Below are 21,182 nucleotides of genomic sequence, written 5' to 3'. Positions count from 1 at the left end.
TTTATTAAATCCTAACTAAATGTTTGTTATAGGAAACTTAGAGCAAAAAAAGCACAGTAATTGTTGAACAAAATCGAGGGTGTCCACTTCTTACCTTAATTTCCCCTTGACATTTCAATATCCAGCCTCCTCAAAAACTGTAACCACAGCAGCAGAGATAGAAAGATATGGAGTGACTGTGTCAACTCTGACATTTATTTTGAGTCTTGAAAACAATATTATGCATTTACAGCACAGACATTTTCCAAATTGAATTTATCCTTGTAGACTTGCCAGCTTCTCTCCTAACTGATAAGGCTGCCCTGAGTTTTGCTCACATTTATTTTCCAATCATGCTTCATAATCTTCCAAAGGCCTCCCCTTTGTGAAGAACAGTTTTGCTTGCTTCCTAGTCTGTCTAAGAGCATCTGTGAATTGCAGTCAAGGCCGGCAGACTGTTCATGTTACTGCCAGTCTTGTTCAGCACTGGATTGCTGAAAAAGACATATGATATTCTGGCATATTACATTCAGTATGGTGAGGAGTGGTATGGTGAATAAAGTTTATGATTCAATTTCTTCTTGTCACAAAACAATAAAAAAAGGATTTATTTAGAAGTGTTTATATTTTTATAGCTTGTCAGATAGTTTCTTATTTGGCAGCCTTTTGGCTTCTGACAGTCTCTATCAGGTACAAAAGCTGATTCATCCAGGCAAAATGTTTGTGAGGTAGCAAAGTCTTGTTCATCAATTGGGAAAGAAAGAAATGATGCCCAAATGTAATGAACTTCTGTACAAAAGTATGAGCATTTCAACACTTGCTTGTAAATGCACCATTCCTTGTCACCTGCACAAGAGGATTTCTGATTAAAGCATAGCCTGTGGTAGACTGCACTAAAAGTTGAGGCCTGAAACTTTTGAATGTTGCTATAATCTGTACCTATTATATACACAACTGCCAGTGAACCCAACAGGACTTGTACACAACTATGGTGTTAGATTGAAGACCAAGTACATTCCCAGCTCTCCTATTTTCTTCCTCTCACCATTTCCTGTGTCGGTGTTCTAATGATAAGAAAAAAATCTGTACTGAATTGTATAGCATTTCCCACAACACCATTTTGCTGTGGGAAGAGGTTAAAAACCAGTCATCCATACAATATTATGCAGTTCATTATAGTGCATGCAAACTATACAATAAGAGCAAGGCAAAAATTATATACTGCTTGGCATAATGATTTACTGACACTTCAGTTCAGGACGAATATGACTTGATGTTAGCGTTCAAAAACAATAAATTATGGGGTAAACTGTATTTTCACTAAAAGTAATTCATTGGAAAATAGCTTTCACTTGAGAGATTTTTAATTGTTTACTTGAACCAAGCTATTATTATTTCTGTATTAAAAAATGAGGTCCTTTCATATTCACATGAGGCAAAATGTAGGTGTTCACTGTTTTCATACATCATCTGAATGTCTTGTGTCAGTACTGCAATCAAAGTCCATCCAAACCTCCTGTAAATTGAAAAATGAATGTACCCCATGAGATTCACAACCTGCTAATCTCCTCTACCCATAATCTGGATTCTCTAGTAAATTTAAATTAGTTTGCCTATAAATTGTCTGCATAGTAAGTTCTAAGGGGGGGGGGAAATCAATTGATTTAGACCTTTTTCCTATTAAAAAGATTATTTATGGGCTTTGCTTTAAATGGGTTATTGGCAGTAATTTTTATAAGACTACTTGTAATGAGCATCATAATATTAATATTTTACTTTTTTGCAGCACTACCATCTCAATGCACTTTTCAAGTACAGCTGAAATGTAGCAACCCGTGGAATTGAAGTTAGCAACCAAATGCTCAATGGTATGAGTGCTGGGACAGACAGAAAATTTTGACTAAGAAGGTTTACTGTTGTTACACAAGTACAGCTGATTCCAGCTTCATTTTTATGGCATTACCTGAATGCCCCAGCATTGATGGAAGCTGCTTCCTTCCTACCAGGGAGCTACAGAACAAGGGCTTCCCACCTACCACCTCTCTAAGCAGGCCAAGCAAGATGGGGGAGAGTTAGTGGATGGAACAGACTAAGCACCTTTTATGTGGATGGTGAAGCTGTAGAAAATCTTGTAGACACATTCTGTCTGAGGTACTGTAGCAAGAAACCTTTTTGCCTGCCCCACCCTCAAATGTGCCATTCCTCCATATGGCAAAAGCCCCTTTTGCAGTAGCTGCCTCCTTTTGAAGATGCTTTCTCTTTTCTACCTTTTCTTCCTTCCTCTCTCTTTTTCTTTTCTTTACTATTACTATTTTATATAAGGTGCACTTGTAGTGAAAATAGAGCTTGTAGATGTTTTTATAAATGTACTTTAAGTTTAAAAGTAAGTTGTATCATGTAACAATGTTAGCAAGGGCACGAATCTCTGTATGGAGCGGGTCCCTGAATTAATCATGGTTGATTGTGTAACACAGTAGCTAGTTTGGATAAGTAAGTTAACGAGCGGCAATTAACACCTACGTACCACAGACTAAGTAGAAGGAAAGAATCAATACAGAGCCAGGAACTCCCTGAAACTTCACTGTTAAAGGTATAGAAGACCTGGTTTGAACTAATCAACACTGGAAACAGACCTTTGGGGCTAAAATACCCCATGATCAACCACTTCCAGAGCTCTATTCATCACAGCGGTGAATCAATCAAAATTCATCAATGGACTCCTGAGACTGCACGCACCTGCAGATGGGACCCCTGGGGCTGACAGCTGCCATCCAGCAGCTACCAAGAGGGACGTCCCTCAAGGTCAACGGCCCCTGGATTGGGTAAGCCGGAGAATTGGGGAGTCACCAAAGTCTGCCAGAGAGGGATAAAAGGTAGCAAAGAATGACCCCCAATGGTGCCCTCTTTGACCTGACCAGCACCCTGCCTGTCCAGCCAGAAGGACCAGCTGGCAACCCACTTCTGAAGCAACATTGCACTGAAAGAAGCCTCAACTGGCCATCAAAGGTGGACTTCAGCACTTGGGGATAGGTATATCGACACTGGTGCTTAGTGTTCATAGCTAGCTACTGTGAGTGTGTGTGTATGTGTGTGTGTGTTTGAAGGGATCAGTACCAAGGTTTACAGTCTGACTTTTGCATCTGTCCAATAAACTAGAATTTTATGATGATCCTGTGAGTTGGTCCTTTTTAGTCAACAGTACCTGTCTGGCTCTCACAGCATTAAACTCCAATACCCAGTGTTTAGGTGTCTGATTTTTAAAGAAGAAGATCCCCACAGTACAGTGCATTAGGACAGTACATAATAAAATCACAATAGAATACAGACCTTTCTGCCTTCTTTTCTTTTTTTAGGATGTACCTGACAATGCTATATTATGTGAAGTGCTTAGTTTTTGTAGATGCGTGTAAGGAATGCTTTAAATGCAGCTACTAGATATGGCCCCTTGTAGTACCTAATTATAGGTCTTAGGTACCTAAGTATAAGCAGTACCTAAATACATGCAGTATCTGAGATATAGGCCAGCTCTGCCTCTATCTCATTTATTGAGAAATACCCTTAAGTATTTCTCCTAATTTCTGGATCTGAGTTTGGTTTTGGCATGAGCTACACAATGAGGTGTTCAGATTGCACAGTTACAGGCATAAGTAGAAGCAGAACTTTATGTGCATGTGGAAGTTTAAACATACAGGAAAGCAGCTAGTGAAGTTAACCCCTCAGGATTGGGGTGACTGAACTGTTCTTTGAGATGGAAGTGGTTGGTAGTATAAACTTGGAATTGGGGCTAGGTACAGCTATTACACCTATCGCGTGATACAGGGATAACCAAACAGACATGCATGGCGCATAGAGCACTTTAAAAATGGCAGATCTCACTGTAAGTTAGACCTGGATGGATGTGGTATCAGACTAAGCACTTTAGGTTAGAATGCTTTATCAAACATCTGTACCAGATCCCATCACAACTGAAGTTAGTTTGCTTTCCACTGGCATCCCAGGGGTCCCTCACTGGGCAGCCTGCTAGTCTTGCCCAGTGCTCATATGTTCTGGGTAAATACCGGCCCAGCACTGACCTTGGGCTTCACAAAGAGAAAACAGAAAATGCTCTGTCTCCTCCCTGCACAGCCAGGTGGGGAGGGATGTGGGCAGGAGAATGGAACCCCCCCATCATGTGGACTTCCCCCATCCAGCTCACTGGCTCGGGCCTTGGAGGGAGGCAGAGACAGGTCCACATCTCAGGCAGACTTCGTTCTCCCACCCTCTGCCCCCAGTTCCTGATGTAGTGAAAAGTGATGCACACAGCTCTGAGCTGAAGCTGTCAGAAGGCTGGGGCAGGTCGGCGGGGTGGAGACAAAGCCCCACTGCTGCAGTGTCTCAGTTCCATTAGAAGTAGGCCTAGATAATTTACAGTTATTACTCAATTTGTCATCACACTGCTGTGCTAGTGGAAGAAGTCCTATTAAGTCTTCTCTGCTAAGGAACTGAGGGATCACATGATATTTGCACACAATATGTGGTCTACAGCAGGAACTGAATCCATCGCTGCAGAGGCCTTCTATAGTCATAATCACAGGGACATCGTTCTTTCTCAGACTTCCTCTTGCAACCGTGTTTTTACAGCATTCCCTAAATGAGGCTGTGGCACAAATGCTGCAATTTAAAAGCCTGCTATTGAGCTAATCTGAACATAACCAAGTTTGTAATTTATGTTGTTAAAAATTCTGTGAGAAAATTGCCTGTTGTGTTCTGTTTGTGTTTTTCATTAATATCATGTAACTCGGCTTCCTCAAAGATTAAAATCAAAGATGAATAACTTTGTGCTCAGCTAGAGCACACCATTTGCTAATTCATCTGAGATCAATAATGATTAAATGAATAATTTAATGAACCACTATGCAGTCTTTTAAGTAGCTTTATTTTTTGTTCCACCAAGTATGCTTATTATTTGCAATAATACACAACTTTTGGAAAACTGAGAAGGATATAAAGACTTTTCACTTCTCTTAGGTTTTCCTTTACTATGCATTGTGTTTTTCCTAACTAAGCAACTATTAATATATATCTCCTTCAAGGGATCCAAATCCCATCAGCCATTCCCAAGCTTTTAAAGTATTCATAAATTAATAAAAGATGCAGTAGGTCACAGAAGGAATTTAGGATTGAATGTAGTGGTTAGGACTCTTCTTGAGGAAGGAAAAATTTGGAATCCAGGTCTTCCTCCAAAGAATGTTTTATCTTTTTGTATAAACCAAGCTCTTCTATACTGCAGATGGTTAGACCTCTCTTCAAGGATATGGCTAATGTCAGTTTGGATCTCCTTAGTAGAGGGAGCTGAACTTAGATTTCTACATCCTGGGCAAGTCAACTTTAATCACTAGAGTTTTATTAAAAAGGAAGAAGACACTGATAGAAATACACCCAGGATGCACGACTCCTTCACTCCAACTCCTCTCCCCCCCCCCAAAAAAGAATAAACACTGCCCATTTTTTAAAAGAAAAACTGTAGGTGCTTATGTTCACAAGAGGGTTCTGGGGTTTAGATATCATTCTCAAACACCTGACCCTCTTCTGTTTGTGGAATGTAGGCACCTAACTTGGGGCCATGACTGCCCCTGCCAGGGGTGGGTCTTGTGTAGGGTAACCATACATCTCAATTTGGCCAGGACAGTCCTGGATTCTATAGGCCAGTCCCAGCCAGTTGGTCAAAAGACCCAGGCTGGAGTCTGGTGGTGAGGCAGAGTGGCATGGTGCACCAGGCAGGTTGGTGGGCAGGCACCACTTCTGGTGTGTGGGAGCAAGGTGTATGTATAGTGACCCTATGTATGATGCCATATCTCAGTTCCCTACATTCCTTGCTCCTACAGTGACAGCAGTGCCTTCCCACCCACGTGCATGGTACACCATGTCTCTCTGCCTTCTCTCTGGACTTTTGACCAAGTGGCTGGGAGTGGCCTACAGAATCTGGGACTGTCCCAGCCAAACCAGGATGCATGGTCACCCAAGCCTTGTGGGACCTAAGTTCTTTTTGGATCTTTTCCGGAATGACTAATTAAGGAAGGGTTCCTGTGCTTTAGCATTAATGACAGCTCTTAAATTTTTATCACTAGTCTTGTATTTGTGCCAATTTCTTCAAGACCTTTTCACAAGAAGATCTCACATTTGAGCTTAATCAAAAGCCTAATTTCTAGTTCTTATGGTTTCAAGAATAAAAGACTGCAATCACCTTGAAAGCATGACTCTACTTTTAAAAAAATAAAGATAATTCTTTTAAATGTTGTGATTGTTAAGTAATCTCAGAAGGCACCTGCACTCGTGTAGTGAGGCTGCTCTGATGTGTTGATTAACCGAGTCTGCTGGAGCATGGTTACTACTTCACTCCAGCAGACTCCAGGATCACTTGTATCAGAGTCCTCATGCTTGTTCAATGAGCTTTAGTTAGAGAGCCCCACCACCATTTTTCAGCATAGGGTCACTGATTAATGTGATGCTCTGGAAGTTTTAATTATTGCAGCTCTCAGACAGTCACATATATCACATGTATCAGGTTCTCAGAGCTGCCCTAATTAAAGTGCTCCCCTCTCCCAGACCACGTGTATAAACACCCATATATGGCTAAGTGGGATAACATCATTTTTGGACACTTGGGAGGTAATATTGCTTTATTCTAAGGGTGTTGTTAGATGTCACCTTCCCTACATATCAAATGTTCTTAAGCCAGAAACATCCAGGCATTAAGTCAGGAAAGGATGAGCTTAATGCCCTCTGAATGTCTCAAAATTGTGCATTTTCAAACAAGGGTTATCTCCAGCTGGTATTACACAGCTTGTGTTGCAGCAACATTAGTCTGCTCCACAGGGCTGATACCAGCATTTTGCAGTCCTCCAGTATCCCAGGATTCATGGTTCCCAACCCCTTCATCTTGGAAAGTGTATCATCCAAAACTCTAGACTGACAGACACTTGGGGAGGGCTTGGCACTCACTGCATGGAGAGCTGGGGCAGGTGTGTGGGGAGCTACTGGGGATCTGCCAGGGAGCTGTCATGAGGGCAAGTGAGCAGGGAACTACTGGAGAACCGGGTAGACTTGGCAGCTCCTAACCACATCCCTGCTTGCCGCCTCTAGTGGCAAGTCAGAGCTGTGCACGTTAAAGAGGCCATTAACCCTTAGCATGCAACTGTTCATAGCACATGCTAACTTTCATACTGCCTACATTCCTTAGAGTTACTACATGTGAAGTGTAAAGAGTGGCAACATCCTAAGATAGTATGTTCATCAAGTGAGACATCTTTTAAACATTTTGTATTTTATTTTGAAAGGAATCATGTAACAATAATAGCAGCAGTTAAGCAATATTTAGCAGGGTTAAATATTTAGCAGAGTTTCAGTTGAGATTTTTTTAGAGCAGAGAAGAGTTATGAATTTTTCAGTGTACAGTGCCATACTTAGTGTGAATCGGAAAGAGGCACTAGGAAAGAAAATTATGACTTACTGCATGAGGAAAGGGTTCACAGAGAATGGAGGAACTAGTCTGGAACTGGGCAGAGTACTGGAAGAGAAAGTGGAGATGGGTCTTCAGTATAATTTACACTCCTACTCCCAAAATGTCAATATTCAAAGCCCCCTGCCTAATCCTAAAAACATTTAGCTACCTTGCTGTTAAAGTTCCTAAGCACCTAAAGGCCTGCTTCTTTATGCACCCAAATGCAGAACGTAGTTTGGACAAGGCAGAACAGCTCAGTGACTATCTCATACCTATTCTCCATTAGGATTCATGTAATAGGTGTTACTCCATCTATCATACTTGAGGGGCTTGCTTTAGTAGGCATTATCAGAGCACACTTCTTGGACTGGGGTTTACACGAAATGCAAAGGCAACTATTTATTTTTTTGAGCAGGATGAGAAGTAGGAGGGGGTTCCTTCCCACACCCATTAAGTATGATACTCCCCTATTTTGCCCAATTAGCTCCCCTGTTTGGAGCACCTACAAAGGATGTATAAAACGTGGGTAGAATTCCTTCCTTTGCCTTACACGATTCAAATCTGCAGTTTCTAAAAGTGCCCTAACCACATAGTCATAGGTTGCCTGGGGAGGGGGTGCATTCACAACCCTGTCTATTGAAACTTTTTAACTGCATAAAAGAATTAAAGATCAATTTGACACAGCAGAGGAAACATTCATGTAAGAATTCTGAGTTTCAGTCCTTGCACTAAGAGTTGTTTATATATTTGACCGAATGACCATAAATATGAAATACTTGAACAGAAGAAGGTTCTGAGCTGTGAACCCCAAGTAGCTGTACTTCCTGGTAGCACTGAGTCCTGGAGAGACAAAGGATTAAAGACATGCCCTTATCCTTTCTGTTTTCCAATGAGCTCAGCTGAGGTCCTGCTTATCTGGTTTTTGTGAGGCTTCAAACTCTCATTACACACTGTATCCTAGATTTTATCTTGACAGCCATCAGCTAAAAGGGAGGTGTTGCAGTACTCAAAATTGTGCTCCGTAAGGCTAGGACAGACATTCAAAAAGCCTGAGGAGGATCAATTTAAGTTACACAATTTTCTGTAAGCGGCGTAGCTTAGATCTGTAGAGAACAAAATACACATAACCCTTGGTGGGTCTCTTTTTGGATCTGGGCCTTTGACAAATGGAGAAGGAATCACCGGTGTATAAAAGGAGTCCCTAGATGCTAGTGAAAATAGTTGTAATAGTTGTTGGCATTTATACTAGATTACAACACGTAAATTCTGCTTTAGCGCAGATAGACAGCAAGAGAAACTGCAGGCTAGTACCCAGTGTTAATGTTAAACTAGAAAACATTAAACAGAAGTTTATTGCTTTTTAGAACAGACTGCTATATGGTATGTTATTCTCTCATGATGGTGCCTGAAACCAATTTAGGAAAGAGAAAATTAGATTATTATAATACTTGTATTCCTAATAATCTAATGATTATATATTAACACAATGAAGGATATCTATATATCTATATATCAATTTATATGTGTTTTTTAAAATGGAAGGCCTAATTGTTCTGTCTGTCAAGTTCTGCTTGTTATTGGAGCTTGGTTCCTATGAAACTTTGTATCAGTGGAGGAATTGGAACAGTGAAGCTCTGCTTTGCCAACATCTGCCTATACTGGATTGGGAAATGGGGGAGGACGCAGTTGGCCTGGTCCAACTTACTATCCTGGATTTATACTAATGGGGGTTTTCTTCTGCAGGAAGGATTTCTCCACTCTCTCTGTTTATGGCCAAAATATGGGACTATTAAATGCTGGATAAATTGTAATCAACGTTTTTCATTTTTAAACTGTCATTGTCCTTTAAGTGTTAATCAGCTATCAGTTATCTTCAATATTTTACGCATTCTGTACTCTATACTGGTGTGGGATTCTGGGTAAAAGATGATTGAATGTTAAAGTGGACTATCAAGTGGTGATTCAATGACTGTATTTGACATGATACATAACAGAACATGAAAGACTTTTTGAAGTCAGAGGGAGATAGTTTGCTCTGTTAGTCTGAAGTCAGTCAGATGGTAGGATAGATATATGCCTTTATAGACTACCTAAATAAGATATCTATATAGAAAAAGGGCAGAGGCTTTCATGAACCCAAGTTCATTTCATCAGAATCTGTGAAAGGATGGCAGAAAGCAGAATAGAAGAATGAAAGAGAAATTAGAATGCAAATTATAATTAGAGTTACATTTCTAATTAGAAATCAGAATACAAATACAATACAATTAGACAAGGGAGGGGATGGGGGCAGGGAAAGAGAGAAAAAAGGAGGATGCAGAGTGAGGAAGGGGGCTGTTCTTTGTGAGAAAAGCCAAAGAAGCAGTAAAAACACAGGAAGAAAAGGGGGTCACAAAACTATTGCACATCATGAGATAAGAACCTATAGTTCCTGTTTAAACCATGCTTAACACAGTCCAATTTGTGGATGATTTCTTATTCTCCAATTTCCCATTCAAACTGGCTTTGATTTTTTTTGGTCTGAGAACAGCAATCCTGAGGTCAGCAATGGAGTGTCCAGGAAGGTTGACGTGTTTTGCCACAGGCTTTTGGGTTTTTTTTAAATCATCTATTATGTACCATTTCTTCATACTTATAATTGTATTATTTTACATGATTTAGCACTAGGAAGTTTTCAGTTTCTGTTGGAGGTACTTTTCTATGTCTCTCAGATAGTTTAGGGGGTTTTTTTGGTTTCAAATTACTTCTGGTGTGAAAAATTTCTTCTATAACCCAGTATTTTTCTTTCCCCAGAGGCAGCACTGCCAACAAGCCTATTTGTCAGTCTGTATTTATAAATTGTTTTAGATATGCACATTAACATGATTCAAAATAACCTTTTACATCCAGCATCCAAAGATATATGCCTAACACAAACAAGTCTAATAAATGCATCAAGGCACTTCTTATGCCGCCCCCGGCAGTGCAGGTGCTGCCAAATGGAGCAGTTGCATTGAGGTAACTAGAATCTTTTCATCTCTCATTTACAAACCTGAAGTTCCACTGCTTGCAGCTCTCCACCTTTTAAACAATGCTTACAAATACCTTTGTGTAGACAGACATTGTGACTGACATGATGAGGTCACAAATGCAAACAACATGGATCAGCAATAGAATCACCAAAAGAATTAATTCTGACCATTTTAGTCAAGTTATGTATGGTGGAAGAGTGCTTACAGTAATTTTGTAGGGATACATAAGCACAGGTTTAAGCCCTCCTCTAGACTTGAGCTAAAGCTTGCCTTCAAACAGGAACCTGCCCTGTCATGCTGGGGAGCTGAAGCTGGCCAAACATGATACTAGCTATATTGGTTGCATGTAATTGACTACAGAACTTAGCAGGCCTTAACCAAGCTAGACTGTGGACATTTATTGACTTATCTATGGGTATCACTATATGAAAGAAGTCCAACTTTTAATGGGAAGCATGCTAACACTTTGCCACTGTTTTGCAGACAATTAATATAAAGGCACAAGTTTGTAATGCAAAGAATTAGAATAATAGTTCCTATTCTTCCTTCATCTGTAAACCCTAATAAGAGCACTGCTACTATTACCAAGTACTTCAGACAGGAAAAAGAACATTTTAGATTTACAACTGTGATAAAAGGGGCCTTACAAGTTGCACTGGCTGCTGGGTGCGTAGCCCCTCCCCTCAACTCGCCTGCCACAACTTGATGCTCTTTTTATAAAGAGAGAGGGTTCAATGTAGATCTTCTTCCTGGCAGGGCTTCCCCAGGAAATGGCAGTACTCACGATTTAGGTGCAATGTTCCATGGGGCTCCGCCTCCCCTACACCCTGTCCACTCGCCAACCGGATGGGCATCAGCACAATGGTGGTTCAACCTTGCTGGCTTGACCACAGCTTGCCTCAAGGGGAATCCCACATCTGAGTGGTATCGGCTGATATTTGTCCCTCCTGCCTTGACATGTAGCCTTCCTTCCTTCGAGGCTGTCAAGTTATCTAGGCATAATGTCGCGCCCACTGCAGTGCCTCTGAGTAGGATGCCTTGTTCTCACACCTCTTCTCCCTCTCGTATTTTCTCCTTTTGTTTTTTTCAAAAGAAATAGATACCTGAGGAGGAGAGGGATGTGGACCTGCCTCCTTTTCCCCAGCCTCCTACAGGGGGCTCAAATGCCTCCCCTGCTCTACCTCCTACGGGGGCTCAAATGCTTTCCCTGCTCTACCTTCTACAGGGCGCTCAAATGCTTCCCCTGCTTTGCCTTCTACAGGGGGCTCAAAAAGCTTCCCCTACTTTGCCTGCTGGTGCTGCACCAGCTGTGCTGTTCCTCTCCCATTCAGGAGCCTCAGCACATCTGGTGTGCAGCCCACCAGCATGCCCTCTCTGGTGGGGCTTTTAAATATTCCTGCGGTGGCTGGCACGGCCACTGTGATTGGTCCAGCTGTTCCCCGCCTGGGAAACAGCTGATTAAACAGCTGGCAGAACACGGCTCATGTGTCCGTGGTTCCTGCTCCTGCTCTGGCTGCGGTTCCTGCTCCTGCCCTGGCAGCCTGGCAGGAGGTAAGTTTTCCCCATGGGGGGGCTGTTTCTGGGGTTTGGGGCCAATGGGGTTTATCCTCTCCCTTTCAGGAGCCTGTGGGGGTACCTCACCACCACAACAACACACACACATATAGTCATTCATATGTTGATACTTAATCTTTTTAAAAACTTTAAAAGGCTTCTAGCCTGAATAATAAGCATCAAAAAAGGACCTGATCTAATAGGTACAGATCATCTCCTAGACACAGGATATTTGTTATTTAGGATTAAGATCCAGGACCACACTATTAATATTTTCATGTATTTCTAAACCAAAGAATTTAATAAATTCTAAGCAGCCTCCAAATGTTGATGTTTTGAACCACATTCAAACCCCAAGCCTTGTGAGTTTTGTCTCTGTGAAGTGTATAAACTGTGGGTTTATAGAGGACATTTCACAGTAATTTGATCTTTGCCAAATTTATAACTTATATAATTAATACTTCCGTCTTTGGATTTGGAATTGTTATGGAGCCATGTTAGGGTCCTGGTATATATTGCAATATAAGTCTACACAAATTAAGATGGAGGGAGGATGGTTTAATGGTTAGGATGTGCATTCAGATTTGGGAGAGCTGGATTCAGTTCCCTACTTCCTTACAGATTTCTTGTGTGAGTTTATTCAAGTCACTTAGGAATAGGCTCCCAAAAAACCTTTACATAGAGTGTTGCAATACCCAAGTCCAAGGTGCCTTGCTACCTACTGGAATCCATAGCCCTATATTAGGTACCAAGTTTCTAATTCAATGGAGAAAGCTAGGTACCAGTATATTGGCTTATATGACTGAGGTTCACATAAATCATTATGATGAATGGGGAGCTGCCTGAATTAGTTAGGCCACAAAGAAGGATGGGGCCTAATCTCTACCTCTCAGGGATTTAGCCATCTAATTCCAAGATGAAAACAAGTTCCACCTTCTTTCAGAATTCACAGCTATGAATCCTCTCTTGGAATCAGGCATCTAAGGTAAATAGGTCCTTTCTCAAACACAACCAATGAGAGAAGGTGGAGGATGTGATGCTGCCTTGCCCATACCCATACCCACCTTTTATTCAGTAGTTAGAGCACTTCCAGTAGTTAGAATAAGAAGTTACCTCCTGGTCTCCCACCTCCCAGGAGAATGTCCTAGGCATTGGTCTATTCTAAGGTGTTTCCCCAATCAAACTGGTCCTGGTTGTATTAAATAATGAATAGTCATAAAAGGTTGGGGGTTTTTAAATCTTCCTCAGAAACATTAGGGGGTGGCTGCAACCAAGGTTGGAGATTTTGATTAGACTGTGCCAGTGCTCCTGCAATAAAACCTAGAGGTTGCAGTAAAGCAGGTAGATTGGATATAAAAAAAAAAACATTTCTTCACTGTTTAGTACAGGGGGGAAGTAGACTAGGCTGCCTAGGGAAGTTGTAGTTTTTCCATCACTGGAAGTATTCAAGAAGAGGTTGGATAAGCACTGGTCAGGGATGATAATGCTTATGCTATGCCTATGCTACAGTATGGATAATTCCCATGTTTCTGGGTTTTGTTGGCTGTCACATGGGGCCAGGAAGGATTTTTCCCCTTTCCTGTTGCTATGTGTCAGGGGGTTTGTTTGTTTGTTTGGGGGGGAGAGGGGGCTGTACCTTCCTCAGCTGGGACTTAAACTCAGTCAGAGGTTCCTCGCTAGACAGTCTTGCCCCTCTGCTCAGAGTCATGTCAATCAACATATTTGGGATCTGGAAGGATGTTTACATCATAGCCAGGTCAGATTGGTATAGATTGTGAGGAGGGGGTTGCTGCCATCTGTAGTGGGGGGCATGGCCCTCTCTCTTTGATTTCTTGGGCACATTTTAAAAACTCTTACAGCAGCAAGACACTGACCACCACTGTCCTTCAAGAGCAAGTTAGGGTGCTTTGCATGGTGAATGCATGACAGGATTGATTGTGTAGCTTAAGTTATAGGTTAGACAATGAATTGTATGGGATGGTTTGGATAGGGAAGAACCTGCTTCAAGCAGGGTGTTAGATTAGGTGATCTCCAGGCTCCCTTCCAGCCCTACTTTTCTATGATTTTTTGAAAGCAGAACTAGAATTTGCACTTCCCCAACCTACAAGAGAGCCCTAACCTTAAATCTAAAGGGTTAATAGCACACCTTTTTTCCCCTCCCTGGCCCAAAAAATGAAAAAAGGGAAGTGTCATTATTTTCCTTCCAGTCATATTTTGTCCAAGATTCTATCCATAGATATTTCCTGAAACTCCTACTGGAGCAGACCTTACAGACAAGATAGGTGAGGAGATACCTAGCCTGTGAAACCCATCAAGATATGGGCATCTACTTATTTACATGCCTAGTAACAGAAGTTTAGGTACTTCCAGAAATTTTCTGACAGAAACTTAGGAACCTAGGGAATTTATCTACCCTCCATGGTTAGCAAGGTTTTTGAAGATCTCAACAATGCCCTTATGTTTGATTTAGACATGTAAAGTGGTTCTTAATAGGGCTGTGCAAAGCTTCAGGTGCTGATTCAATTTGGAGGAGATTCGGACCGAATCGGTGGTCAAATCTCCAAATCTGAATGAATCAGGGGACCAATTAAAAGGTCTGAATCAATCTGAAGCTCTCTGAATCGAGTCAGAAAAGATTTGGAGATCCTTTGGTGATTGGGGCAGTTCCCACTGGCTGCAGCAGGGAGCTGGACTCATACTCCATGCTGGTAAGTAGGGGGCAGGGGAGGGGAGGCTGGAGGATGGGGGAGGGGACCATGGGCGGACCCCCACCAGGCTCATCCCCTGGCTGCTTCCCCAGCCTCCCTGAGCACCCCCCCAGCCCCACCCACTGTCCCGGCTCCCCCCACATGGCTGCCCTGCTCGCCTCAGCTCCAAGTTGTTATAAAAAAAGACCTTACTTACCAGCTACTGCCAGGAGGGGAGGACAATCCCCACTACCCCCACTTCCCCATGCTGCATGGGGAGCTTTGCCACGAGCCCCATGACCCCCGCCCACTCTCCCAGCACTCGCCCCATGGCTGCCTCACCCACTGCAGCTCCTGGCCCTTTAAAAACAAAAATCCCCACCTCACTGGCTGCTGCAGCAGCCTTGGGGCTTCTGGGGGCTCATGACAGAGCCCCCTATGAAGCGTGGGGCAGTGGGGGGCAGTGGGGATTGCCCCCCCTGCCCCAAACCTGGCAGCAGCAGGTGAGTGCGGGCTCTTTTTTTTCAAAGAGCCAGGAGCTGGGGCTGGGAGAGGAGGTGTGGGATGGGGCCTGTGTGATTCAGAGATTCAACTGATTTGGCAGCAGCCAAATCTCTGAATCAGATTCAACTGAATCGATTCAGGACAGTGATTTGAATCACTGAATTGAATCACTGTCCCCTGAATCAGCTGAATCCAACCCGAAGAGAATACAAGCTGCTTTGCACAGGCCTAGTGCTTAAGTCTTCTGATCATTCTAGCCCTTAGTCTTTCTCTGCTGCAGTTTCCCATCTATGAAATTGGAAAACCTCTTCCCTTCATCACAATGGTGCCATAATGATTGGTATCAGAGTGGTTGAGGCCACAGAAATATCTTAGGCAGTCTGATAGAACTGTTAAAGTTCAGTATATAGTAAATCTCCTTCCTAGTCCTGTAGCAGCCTGTATGGCAACTACCATCTCAGTCACAGAATAATAGCAATGAAATTTCTGCCTCGCTATATAAGAATAAACATCACCTCAAATTTATTTTTATATTCTGCTCCATCATAGAATGAAGATGTTTGTTGCATTTCATATTCTGTAACAGTTCAATAACAGATTCCCTGTTAATGATTGGCATAATTCATGATTCTGTCATGGTTTGAGCATGACAGTTGAAAATGATGAGCAAGGGCAAGAAACAGTTGAAAATAAATATTTTTCCAGCCAGTTGAATGACATATCCTGGTAGAATAATGATGCCCAAGCCACTATTTCCTGAGTGAAAAAGTTGTCATGTCATGCTTCCTGTTGTATTATTAGGGTCTGTAGATGTAATTGTGAGCTCAACTTTGAAAGTAGGTGAAAGTTTATAAAATATTGCAACAACCCGTTATGTTGTCTGTCAATAGAAGAGATACAAAGAAGAGATGGAGAGACTGAATTAGCTCATAGAAAAGGTTTATTGGAACCTTACATAGAATTTGTTAAAATTGTGTCTGGTCAACAAGAAGATTGTGAGACCAGACTTAAATAATTAAAAAATGGTTATGTTGAACATTAGGCTGAATTGGTGACTGAAACAATGACATGATGGACCATTTATTTCCCCTGCGCCTTCCGTGTTTTTCTTCTTTTTTTAAAATAGAGTTGAGGAATAGAACGATCGAACAAATTCCCTGGGGGATTCCCTGGAGAATGGCTGGCAAAGTCCTTCTTTTTTCAGGAACTCTGTCCTTCTTCAGTAAAAGGCAGGGCAGATTTGCACCTCATAAAATAACTAAATCCTAGCTGTATTGCAAGAGCTCATTCTTTATCGGTAAGCCTCAGTCATTCGGAGGTCCAGTCCAGCATACTAATGTGTCTTCCTCCCACTGATTTCTGATTTTCTGTCCCTGTCCCATTGATATATCTCTCTGTCATTGTCTGTCCTTCAGCTGCACTTCATGGGACCAGAATGAAAGGAAGAGACAACCCAAGAAGTTCTGGCTCACTTGATAATGATCAGTGAAGGACAGGCAGTGAAGGGCAGACATCACACTAAACCAGTCAAGTGATATACCAGACCAAACAAGCTTGCCAGGCCTGGGGTAGTAACTGTTACTGCCAGCATGTCAGCCTCAGACATCTGTCCATGAATGACCACAAACACAATATGAAGTACCAGTGACTTTGGTCTTTATGTCTCATTTATTTCATTCTGAATCAGATGTAACAACAGTGATATAATGGAGTTATATTAGTACAAAGAATAATCAAGACCTTTAATACAGTCTCTCCATTTGAATATCTGTGTACAAAAATGGGCCCAATGTTTATTCAATAGCTAGATATACCGTTGCAGTTTTGTGTAGCATCCTAATCCTGTTCATGCAAACGGCTATTCAAAATCACTTTAAGTAATCTAAGAACAGAAATCATTTTCATTTAAAAAAAAACTTAAGATGCCTTTGTCTCACTGACTTACTGTGAGATATAGCCTCCTACTACCCAGATTAAGGAGCTAGTCACCTTGGAGGATCTAGACAAGTGATTCTCAAACAGGCTACCCTATCACCCTGGGACACATTGAGATTTTTGTGAGGGTGTCAGGATGCCACACAAGGTTAGCACTGTAACAAACATGATTCACAAGTTAGACCCAGAAATTTCAACTATAGATCCTTAGTTGTGGTCTTTCCAAGTTCTTTGCAACAGAAAAAAACTACTCTGTTATTTTGCTGTAGTCTAAAAGGATGAAAACTAAGAGCCAAAATTTTTCAAGGAGTGCAGCAAATCCAGGGATGCCTGGAATCTAAAAAAGGTTGAGCACCACTAATCTAGACCTAAAATTACCTTCGAAAACAAAGCATAGGATCCTAAATCACTAAGGCATTGTAGAAAATGTTTCCATATGGCTCTAAATAGGTTTCATACTCCCATTGCTTGCAAATAGCTTTGAGGCCTTGTGTCTGTAGCCAATTTTTACCAAGGAAAAAAACCCAGTCAAAAGTAACTGTCTTCAGAATAGAATAGTGAGGACTAGAATTCAGAGATCTCTCAGCCTCTCGAGGGAGTTGACTTTTGCTTGCTAATTGCGTTGGTTTCCTTGATCTGGTTCCTGCCGTGCTGCTTATAAGCCTCACTGATATCCTAGAAATGCCTTCTAAATGACTTCCTTATCAGTGACAAATTCTTTTAGCTCCCTGGAGGGGCAGGGGAGAGAGTCATTTTATCCTTTTCATATGAATACAAAGATTACCCCTCCCTTCCAAAAAAGTTACAGGCCAGCAGACCAACATTATGACAGTTATTTCTGCAGGAAAATTATACATATGGATTCAATACTGAGGAGTGCTCAGGCCCCTTTCTGCAAAACCAGGGGGCACTTGTGACAGGAGTTTAATCCCCAAGATTTAATTTTATGCCCCCTAAATTGAAATGGTGGCTTTTTCATTGAAACCCATTATTTTAATTTTTCCATCACATTTTGACGAGGGGCCTGGGGTTTTGGGGGTTTTTTTTTGGAGTTGGAGCCTACCTATAGCCGGGGAAGGGGGGGCGGTGAGCTGCTAGTGGACCAAGTGGCCCCTGAGCTTTGGGGCACCCCAATCCTCCCTCCTCAGTGGTGGTGCCACCTGGGGCTGCCCAGGTAGGCTGCTAGCAAGCTGGGGGCTGCTCAGGCTTGGAAGTAGCTCCCAGTCAGATCCAACTGTTCCCTGAGCCCACTGGGGCTTCAAGCACCCCATGCACTGTCCAAGCACCCCATGCCTTCCTGCCATCTGTGACTGCCCAGGAATGGGCTGGCTTGCCCCTGGGGCAGCATGGGGAGGTGGCAGGAGGCTGGGTGGGTATGCTGGTGGCCACAGAAGGCAGCAGGGATGGTGCACAGGGTGCTGGAACCTCACCAAACCCAAGCTTCCCCAAGCCTGCCAGGGTTTCCAGTGCCCTGTGCATTATCCCCACCTCCTTATCTGGCCACCAGTGCACCCAGCCACCCTCCTGTTGTTTCCCTGAACTGCCTCAGGTGCAAGCCAACCTGTTCCTGGGTGGTCCCAGGCAGCAGGGAAAGTGCACGGGGCACTGGAAGTCCTGGCAGATTCAGGGAAGAGTTGGATTTGGCTGGGTGCTGCCTCCAAGCTGGGGCAGCCCCTGGCCACTGTCAGCTGGCAAAGGCAGCCCCCAGGGGTGCTGCTGCCATAGAGGGAAAGATCGGGGCCCCCCCACAGCTCAGGGACCACTTGTCCTACCAGTAAGTCACCCACCAGGTATGGGAGAGGCACATAGGCTTCACTGGAAAAGAAAAGGTTCAGGCCCCTTGCCACTTCTGCCTTCAGCCAGGTGCCTGCTAAAGGCAGAAGTAGTGAGGGGCCGGGTCCTTGTTTTCTGTGGAGCCTGCTTGCCCCTCCTGTGTTTGGGGGAGCTGCATTGTTACATTTTGCAATGTTGCAAAGTAAAATACATCCAGATGTAGTTTAATTTGCAATGATGCAAAGTCATTGAAAACTCCCAAACCTGGCACATGTGGAAGGTGTGATGCCATTTAGCCACACAGATTACATTTTGATCAAGTGTACTTCGTGGCAACCATCATGGATACAAGTGTCCAGTGAGATCTCCCTTGTGATCCAGCTAATGTAGAGTAACCAGTTCCTGTGCGGCCAGCTTGCAGTTCTCACACATGCAGAGGATCTGGGGATGTTCCCCATACCTATCAAGCAGAGGGCACAGGAAGTTGAGTGTTTTACAGAACAGCTCTGATAGTGGTTTAAATTTTTTAATGCATCAGTTCCTAGCAACATATTATCCAGGAGGTTTCAGGAGGGCAGAGATTTAGTGCATCTCTACTCAGGGAAAGTGGTGCCTTTTTTTTATCTAGGTCCTCAGCATTGTTTAGGAGCGGAGGAGGGGTGATTTGGAGCAGGGCATTTTGAGTTTTGTGAAGATAAACCTTGCAAATCAAGGCTCTTGTTAAAAAGTTTTAATAAATAATAATCATTGACCAGTAAGGGTGTCACAGTAATCTCTCTGCTGTGCACTAACGACCTCTAGGACTTTATATCAGTAGTGATTTGGGAATATAAGACTAAAAAGAACTTCCTAGTCCAGTCATCTTCTGCCTTAGGAAAATGTATATTTCCTCTCAAAAACTAATCAAGCTCTGAGTTAAATGTAGTTAGATCCTTTGTTCCCATGACCTCCACTGGAAGGGAGATTGGGAGAATATTTGTCAGCTGTTATAGCAGAGCTATAACTGGCCAGTACTACGTCTTGGGCAGTGGCAGTACAGAGTGCAGAGGCAGTGGCAAGGGGTTCACTGCTGTTGGGGGAGATGTCACCTCCCTTTTTAGGCACCAAAACAGAACCAGTTTTCAATGGCAAAAAAAGGAGACAACATTTCCCCCAGCAGCAAACCAGTGGCCTCTCTATACCATGCACTGAGGCTGCTGGACTGCTAGATCCAGAACCACTTCTGAGAAGCTGAATGATGCAGGGCAGGGGATAGGGGATGGGAGAGTGAGGCGCCCCCTAGATTCATTTTGACAGTCACCCATCATTACGCTAGTGGTTATCAGCATAGGGCCAACTTTCAGTACACAATAGAGCAGTTCCGATTCCCTCCAGGAGAGGGCAATGGTGCAGTTTATTAAAATGTACATTGTCTCAAAAGAGTTCTAAGGTTTCACTTTTCGAAAGAGGTCAGCCTTCCTGGATTTCCAGTATTGCATGATAGATAAATAGGCCCTTTTAAGCTTGCTAAGATAGGTCCATGTCACACTTAATACGTGTTGGAATGCATTTAAAACATCAGTCCTTATGTCCAAGCAATAAAAGGTGCTATATTCACTTGCATCATAACAAATTTATGACTTTTTGGTGAGAAGTATCTCCAGATTGTATTAAGTAATATATGTTTAGCTAATGGTGGCCTGCTTCCTCAAGATGATACAAGCAATTTACAATCCTCCAGGATCCCAGGATGTGCCACTCCCAGCTCCCTGTCCCCAACCAACTCCTGTCCCAAGCAGCTTTATCCACCTGCCTGAACTTCACTGCCCAAGTTAGATCCAGAGATTTCAACTATAGATCCTTAGTTGTGGTCTTTCCAAGTTCTTTGCAACAGAAGAAACTACTTTGTTATTTTGCTGTAGTCTAAAAGGATGAAAACTAAGAGCCAAGGCAGCAAGCAGCAATTACCTAACTTCATAAACCAAACTGAACCAGAGAATGTTCTTCTCAGACCCCTGCAGGAGGTCTATGAGCTAGACTTGTAATGAAGTGCTGGACCTCCTGGTGCCTGTGCCCCAGTAGCAGGGGGTGGTGCCACATAAACGTACCTCAACTTCAATGAGATTATAGGAGGAAGGTCCTTGTACTATTTTCACCAAGCCAGCTCCCATCAGTGTGGAGTCAGACCCATCCATGGAGATGCAGCTATCAAGCTTCTTGGAGCCATCCATCTCAGACTGGGGGGCATGCTTCCATGCACAGCACTCCCAGGGACCCTCC

This window comes from Gavialis gangeticus, unplaced genomic scaffold (genome assembly GCF_001723915.1).
Source record: "Gavialis gangeticus isolate Ggan-Ray unplaced genomic scaffold, GavGan_comp1, whole genome shotgun sequence".
NCBI lineage: Eukaryota > Metazoa > Chordata > Crocodylia > Gavialidae > Gavialis > Gavialis gangeticus.
The sequence above is the reverse complement of the archived record's forward strand: the minus strand, read 5'-3'. Positions refer to the sequence as shown.